Source organism: Medicago sativa, chromosome 3, assembly GCF_051527215.1.
Source record: "Medicago sativa cultivar Bolivia chromosome 3, Bolivia_mono, whole genome shotgun sequence".
Lineage (NCBI taxonomy): Eukaryota > Viridiplantae > Streptophyta > Magnoliopsida > Fabales > Fabaceae > Medicago > Medicago sativa.
In genome coordinates, this window is record NC_140751.1 from 28,726,330 (window position 1) to 28,734,524 (window position 8,195).

The 8,195-nt window shown below is 39.9% G+C and overlaps 1 non-coding gene across 1 annotated transcript; it reads left to right on the forward strand.

The window, feature by feature from the left end:
* The first annotated feature begins 7,516 nt into the window (after positions 1–7,516).
* Positions 7,517–7,623, forward strand: LOC146936942 (small nucleolar RNA R71). The gene has a single exon (XR_015033608.1). It is a non-coding gene; the product is annotated as a small nucleolar RNA R71 (small nucleolar RNA).
* Positions 7,624–8,195: the final 572 nt, after the last annotated feature.

An 8,195-nucleotide genomic window follows, 5' to 3' on the forward strand; every position in this document is an offset into this window, starting at 1 on the left:
ATTCACAAGTACAGAAGCTTCTGATGAAGACGATCATTGACAGTTGCAGCTGCCCCAAGGAGTGATGGAGATTTGCCAGATATAGTTACTTGTCTTTTATTGTCAACCTCATTTTTGCATGAACCGCCCTTTCGGGTTTTCGGCTCATCGAGGCGCTCATTCTTGCCTGAGTTGCGTACAATCTCAGCGAGCTCTTTCATATTCATTTTTTTGTCCCTAACTTTTGCCTGGATCGCCCTTTCTGGTTTTCGATCCACCAGGAAGCGCATTTTTGCCTAGGCCGCCCTTTCGGGTTTTTGACCTACCACGTTGTTCTTTTCTTTTTAGACAAAGTATTTCTTGACTATATCGGCATTAACAGGATTTGGGAGTTCAACACCATCCATGTGTGTAAGGATCAAAGCACCACCAGAGAAAGCCTTCTTGACAACATAAGGACCTTCATAGTTAGGTGTCCACTTGCCCCTTGGGTCGGGTTGCTGACTTATCCTTCTTTTCAATACAAGTTCGCCTTCCTTGAATTCTCGAGGTCGGACTTTCTTGTCAAAAGCATTCTTCATTCGTACTTGATACAACTGTCCATGAGCCATAGCATCCATATGTTTCTCTTCAATCAAATTCAACTGATCATACCGACTTTGACACCATTCAGCCTTAGTTAGTTTTGCTTCCATGATCACTCGAAGAGATGGAATCTCCACTTCCAGAGGGAGAACTGCTTCCATACCATATACTAAAGAGAAAGGAGTTGCCCCGGTTGAACTGCGCACCGTAATACGGTAACCATGCAAGGCAAAAGTTAGCATCTCATGCCAGTCTTTGTAAGTAGTGATCATCTTCTGAACAATCTACTTGATGTTCTTTTTAGCAGCCTCAACTGCACCATTCATCTGAGGTCTATAAGGAGAAGAGTTGTGATGTTCAATCTTGAATTCTTCACATAAAGCTTGCATCATGCTATTGTTCAGATTGGAACCATTGTCAGTGATGATCTTGTTAGGAACACCATATCGACAGATGATGTTATTCTTGATAAACTTTACTATCACTTGCTTGGTCACATTGGCATAGGAAGCAGCTTCAACCCACTTGGTGAAATAGTCAATTGCCACTAGAATGAAACGATGTCCGTTGGAAGCCTTTGGTTCAATTCTTCCAATCATGTCAATGCCCCACATAGAGAAAGGCCATGGGGAAGATATAACATTGAGGGCATGTGGAGGCACATGAATCTTGTCAGCATAGATTTGACACTTGTGGCATCTCTTAGCATGTTTATGGCAGTCACGCTCCATAGTTATCCAGTAATAGCCAGCTCTTAACAGTTTCCAGTAATATCCATGTTTATGGCAGTCATGCACCAGTTTCTCAGCTTCTTGTTTATCAACACACCTCAATAAGACCATGTCATAGTTCCTTTTGTATAGGATTTCTCCGTCCAGAAGGAATCTGCTAGCCCATTGATAGAGCCAAACCGCAAGCGCACGGCCTATCGAAGTAATAGTAGTAAGTAGAGTATCGTTCCGCTAGGGAGTTGGTCAATTTAATTAACTTTTAATGAATGATTAGAGGAGAGAAAGTTGATTAGAAAGGGTTTGATTGCTGAAGGTAAAAACAATAATAATAAAGGGGCCTTAGGATCATTGGTTCATCTTAATAACTAATCCTTCACTAGACAAAACCTAAACTTCTAATTTCATGGTTTACACACTAATTTCTAAAGACCGGTTTCCCTTAGCCCCTCACCTTTCCGATGAAAGTCCGGTGAGAGTTTACTTCTAGCAACCAAGTCTATTTCACTGACATGATTACTAGAAGATGCATAGAGGATTGAAACTACTCTTTGTCTCAATAGTTGCAAAGACTATTTCACTGTTTTGCAACTATTGTCTAGATTCACTTGTTCCAACATCAAGACTCCGCTCTCGCTTTATGAATTGATGTTTGGGATGATGGATTAACGATTATCAAACCCTCCGCTTTCGCTTCCACAGTTTGATAATTGTTAATCCACGTTAAGACGGTGAATCTAGATTAGAAATTAGGGTTACATAGAAATTAGGGTTTAGACATGTTTTGTTTAGGATTGAGTCATTAGACTCCCCAATAATCCTAAGACTAAGAAGTCTACTCACTCATGTTCATCGTAGACATGGAGGAAGAAGAGAGAAATACGGTAAAATAAATTGCAAGGAAAGTAAAAGGAAAATAAAGACTTTTATTAAAATAATACTTGAAATAAACAAAGTAAAGGATGATTGTTCATGGTGGAGAGCTACTCTATTTATAGCTTTACAATCGACTTAGAAACTAAGCAACTAAAAGGGTAAAACAGTAAAGCTGCAACAGGGTAACTTGGCCTTGAAGAAAAAGCAGCAAAAGTGGCTCTGGAGGGTGGCACGGCCGTGCCACATGTTGGCACTGGCCGTGCCAAGCTTCTGACTTGGTGGGAACATATTTTTGTCCCGTATCTTCGTATTCTTGCGCTGTATTTGCTCCAGTCCTCTTTCTTTTGCTCCAAGACACCTTCCACCATATATTTATTCCTAAAATAAAATAAAACACAATTTGAAGTAAAATATTCTAAACTAAAATAAAATGCAATAAAATAAAATCAAATCTAAAATAAAACTAAACTAAATAAGGCAATAATTAATACTATCTATGACTCATCAAACTCCCCCACACTTGAATCTTTGCTTGTCCTCAAGCAAAAGGCAGCAAACATAGCAGCAACGAAGATTGATATATGGCAATATTAAGAACATAAGTCTCAAAGAAAGGTTTTGCCTCAAGTACACTAATTTCAATTTCAAACACTTCTCATGAACCTATTCTACCCAACATCAAGTCTCAAGTGAGTGTGTGTGTGCAGTCCAACCCTTTTCTTGCTCCTGTATAAGACAGATATTATGAGGAATAGGTTCTATCCTTAGTGCTAAAGTAACCGAGAAAAGTCCTTTCTTCATTTCATATAAGAGTGATGGGAATTTGAGTTAAAATTAAATTAGATATAACAATTAAGCACAAAGGGGCTGCAGATGCTTAGGGGCTATCTATCCTCGTAGGAAGTCTTCTCGGATGTAATTGTCCTTTCCCCCTAGATTCAAAATCACCCTAAGCAGTGCTGCAAAATTATTTATTTGTTTCATCTCCGCGTAGGAAGTCTTTTTGGATGTAATTGTCCTTTCCCCCTAGCATTGATGAATTTGTTTCACTTTAAGTTCAAATTAAGGAGTTACCACCACAATTAGGAAGTTAGGATGTAATTGTCCTTTCCCCCATATGTTGGTGCCATTCTCCCGCCCCATTTAACATTAACAAATTAATAAGAATATAACAATTAAGAACAATTTGATTAATTTTCCCACACAAACTTATACTACTTTTACTCTTAAGACTTTAAAGGGTCTAAGTTAACACTAAAGATAGAACGTGTTCCTTAAAATACCTATTCATACATTTACTCAAGGATTGCAACCGGGTGCTTTTCTCATTGGAGATTTTCACAATAAAACATGATATGGGTATAGCAAGAACATAAGAAACACAAGAAACCATTTTCATGTACCAGAGACAACCTTTAGAGAAGAGACAAAACAAAAATTTTATGCCATATTTACATTAAAAACAAGCTACTTAGTCATGCCTCTTGCTATAAAAACAAAACAAAAGAATAAAGTTCAAGGGAGTTTGGGAACACTACGACTCTAGACACTTTATTAGGCCCCCCCCACACTTAGGGGAAGCATTGTCCTCAATGATTCAAAAGAAAAAGAAATTAAAAGAAGAAGAAGGAGGAGGAGTAGAAGAAGATGAAAGAAGGAGATGAGTAGAAGAATGAGAGAGATAGGGAGAAGAAGAAGGGAAGAGAGGAAGAGGAAAGCTCACATTTGTTTATTGAGGTCCGTAAGGAGGACCTTGAAGTTGGAGGTGTTGCATCATCCGACGGAGCATCTCATTATTTTCATCATTGACACGGTTGCCCCTTTGAACTTCATTGCGAAGGCCGGAGATCTCAACACCTTGCCTTTGTTGCTCGGTGCTCATCCTCTCGATTTCATTGTGAATCCATGTCCATCTTTGATTTTCATTAAGCTCATCGGCTTCATGGCCATGGTGCCCCTCTTGGTGCAAGTTAGCACCTTCTCCTTCATCATGGTGCAAGCTAGCACCCTCTCCTTCATCATCTTGTTGTTCTAGAACCTGCACATCATCAACATACAACCAATTTTCTTCCACCTCGGTGGTAGTCCGAGATGGGTTAGGCAATAAAAACACGATTGGCACATTTAGCTTAAGTTGGTAATGGAGTGGTGGACGATGTTTAATGAAATTCATAGCAATGAGGGTTTCCCAGTTAAGCTTATTGTTTCCCTCAATTGGTTTGATCCCCTCATCCTCACTCACACCAAAACATCGAGCTATGTATGTAATGATGCCACCCACCACTATGTCTCCCCTACCGGCTGGTCTAGTAGCTACAAAGTCTAGGTAATCAATCAAATAAAAGCCAGTGTTGACGGGGTGGTTATAGAGCATTGCCCATAACATGAACAACTCATCGGTTCTAGTGTTTCCTAGCTCGGTTCTACCCCAAATAGTGCAAGCCATGACCCTCTGAAGGTACCTAAGTACGGGGTTGTGAATGTTGCTAGCTTTGTTGGCTCTAGGGACATAGTTATCAAGGCCGGTGATACGGTTCCAAAAGGCAGCTGGGTCATAGTTATCCGGTTTCAGACTATCATCCCAATGATCATGAATATACCCCTCATTGACAAAACCTAAGGCTTCACAAAAGTGCTGAAGAGACATATTATAATCAATGTTCATTAACCGGAAAACAACTCTATGGTTAGGGTTATCAAAATTCAACTTATCTTTAGTGAAAACAAGTGAGCTTAAAAATTCATAAGTAAAATTCTCATAACCCCTCAAAGGTGTTAGCATATCAGTCCAACCTAGCCTACCTATCAACCTAAAAACATCATCTCTAAGCCCTAGCACTTGCAAATCATAGGAATCAGGATATCTAGAGGGATGTAAGGTTTTAGAAGTAAGAATTTTGTACCTGTCCCTTTGTTTGTTGTCTTTGAACTGAATTCCATGATTCTTGACTTGTGTTTGCTTCTTTGGGGGAGGACCGGAAGAACTTGCTGGTTCCTTTCCACTTCTTCTTCTTGAAGCCATTTGACCTTGGTTATGGTTGGTATGAAAGTTTGGGGTTTGGGAAGATTTTTGGTGGAAAGGATTGGTTTAGGGTTGGGGTGGATGTTTAAGTAAGGTTTATGGGTTTAGTTATGGAGATTGGTTGAGGTTTTGTGGTGATTGGGTTAGGTTTTGAAGGATTAGGGTTTTGGTGAATTATGGGTTTGGGTGGATGAAAGTTGTTTTTGATTGGTGATTTTTGTTTTGGATGAAGTTTGTGATTGATTGGTGAAAGAATGGAGTAGATTGATGAAGATTTGAGTGAGATATGGAGGTTTGAAGGTTTGAAGGTTATGGAGGTTTAGAGAGAAGTTTGAAGGTAGAGAGAGGTTTGTGGTTTGAGAATGAATGGAGAAGAAGAAGAAAAATTAGGTTTAAAAAGGCTAGAACACGGGCACGGCCGTGCCAACCTTGGCACGGGCCGTGCCAACTTTCTGTGGCTCCCAACCTTCTTTTCTTCAAAAACACTGGCACGGCCGTGCCAGATCCAGCACGGGCCGTGCCAACACTCTGGTCAGAGGGACTTCAAAATTTTTCATTTTCTTGATTTTTCTCGAATCATACTTGGACAATTACCTACAAAACAAATTAAAACAAAGAAAAACAAAACAAAAGCAATTAAATGCGTGGGTTGCCTCCCACGAAGCGCTCTTTTAATGTCATTAGCTTGACGGTTAGAAAGAGTCCTTAGAATGGATCAAAGATATCATGTTGTGTAGATGGCGCTATAAAACGTTCTTTCACAACATGATCGTTAAGCATGCAACAAGAGTAAAGAGCGGGACCTTTCATAACGTTTTCCAACTCAAATCCTACCATCCTATCACTCACTTGAAAGACGATCCTACCAAGTTTAACATCAATGAGGGCTCCTGCAGTTGCGAGGAACGGTCTACCTAGGATTATAGGGACGTCATCGTCCTCTTCAATGTCAACGACTACAAAATCAGTGGGGATGTATATCCCCTCTATCTTAACAGGTATGTCCTCGACAAATCCTACAAGTTTCATGGTAGAACGATCAGCTATTTTTAATTCCATCTCGGTAGGTTTCAACTCTCCTATCCCTATCCTTTTAAGAAGAGACAAAGGCAGCAAACTAACACTAGCTCCTAAGTCACATAAGGCTTTGTTTATGGATTCATTCCCAATTTCACATGGTATGGCAAAGCTACCTGGATCTCTAAGCTTAGGGGTTGCTTCTTGGATGATTGCACTAGTTTCCTTAGCCAAGGCTATTGTCTCATTATGCTCTATAGCCCTTTTCTTTGAAAAGATTTCCTTTAAAAACTTTGCATATAGAGGCATCCTAGATAAAGCTTCAGCAAAGGGAAGTTTAACGCAAATCTTCCTAAGTATGTTAACAAATTTTTCAAATTTACCCTCTAGTTTAAGCTTATCAGGATTTAAGGGGGATGGAGTTTTGTTTTCTCCAAGTGATTTAGCTTCTCTTATCACAACTTTATCACCTAAGGGCTTGACATTTTCTTTCCCAATGTTTTTAACCTTAGCAAAAGTTTCGCCTAACTTACTACCCCTAAAAGATATGACATTAACTTGGGCTTTGGGGTTGGCTTCGGTTTGACCAGGAAAGACTCCCGGTGTTTGGGAAGATGTAGCCACTTGTTGGGCTATTTGAGCGATTTGAGTTTCAAGCATTTTAGAGTGAGTAGCAATAGAGTCAACCTTGGTATTGAGCTTGGAAAGAGAATCATTCAGAAATCCAGTTTGGTTTTTAAGTTCTTGAAGTTGTTTGTTTTGGTTGGCAATAGAATTTTCCAACAAAATTTCCAAATTGGATTTTTGAGTGAATCTTTGGTTGTTTGCATAACCGGGTGGTGCTACTTGTCCATAGAGATTTTGGTTTTTATAAAAATTTTGATTTTGTCGCATCCCTTGGTTGTATTGAGCATAATTCATTTGCTCAACACCATTAGTAGCACTACCTAGTTGGCAATCAACACCAGCATGACCAGCTATACCACATATTTCACAAGAAGGAGTAGATGCAGAATTGATAGCACTAACATTGAATTTTTCAAGTTTTTCAGTTAGTGTATCAATTTTAGAAGCAAGGTGATCATAGTTAGAGACTTCGTGTATACCTGCCTCCTTTTTGGAGGATGAAGAACTAGAGATGGCTCTCTCGTCGGTCCATTTGTAATGATTTTGAGCCATGTCTTCAATTAGGGCATACGCCTCCGTGTAGTTTTTGTTCATAAGTGCTCCACCTGCAGCTGCATCAACAGACATCTTAGTGGTATAAGACAAGCCATTATAAAAAGTGTGGACTATAAGCCACTTCTCTAGGCCATGGTGGGGACAAAGTCTTAGCATTTCTTTGAAACGCTCCCACGCCTCATAGAGAGATTCCCCATCTTTTTGATTGAACCGTGTGATTTGGTCTCTAAGTTTAGCGGTTTTAGATGGTGGAAAGAAACGGGCAAGGAATGCTTGCCTCATCTGATCCCATGAAGTAATGGAACCGACTTCGAGGGAATGGAACCAAGCGCTAGCTCTATCCCTTAAGGAAAAGGGAAAGAGATGAAGTCTTACGGCCTCTTGGTTCTCCTTCATGGTTCCACTAATTCGTAGGAAAACAGAGATGTGAAGATTGGGATCCTCTGTGGGGGATCCCGAGAATTGGTTTTGCTGCACCAAGTTAAGTAGGGCAGGCTTGATTTCAAAGTTGTCATCCTCAACCGTTGGGTACACAATAACAGCTTGTGGCTCAGCCGTAGACGGCGTTGCATACTCTTTGAGAGTGCGATTGGCCATGGCGGTGTTATTTTGTGCTGCTCTCCTCCTTCTATGTAAGAACCTTTCGATCTCGGGTATGAATACCGCTTGATTTCTAGTTCTTCGCATACAAGGTTGAGAACCCAAGAAGTTAACGATAACAGAAAAATAAAAAGGTAAAAATAAAAATAAAAAGAAAAGAGAAAGAAGAAGAGAGAATTCTAATCACTAAGAAAAAGCTAATCAAA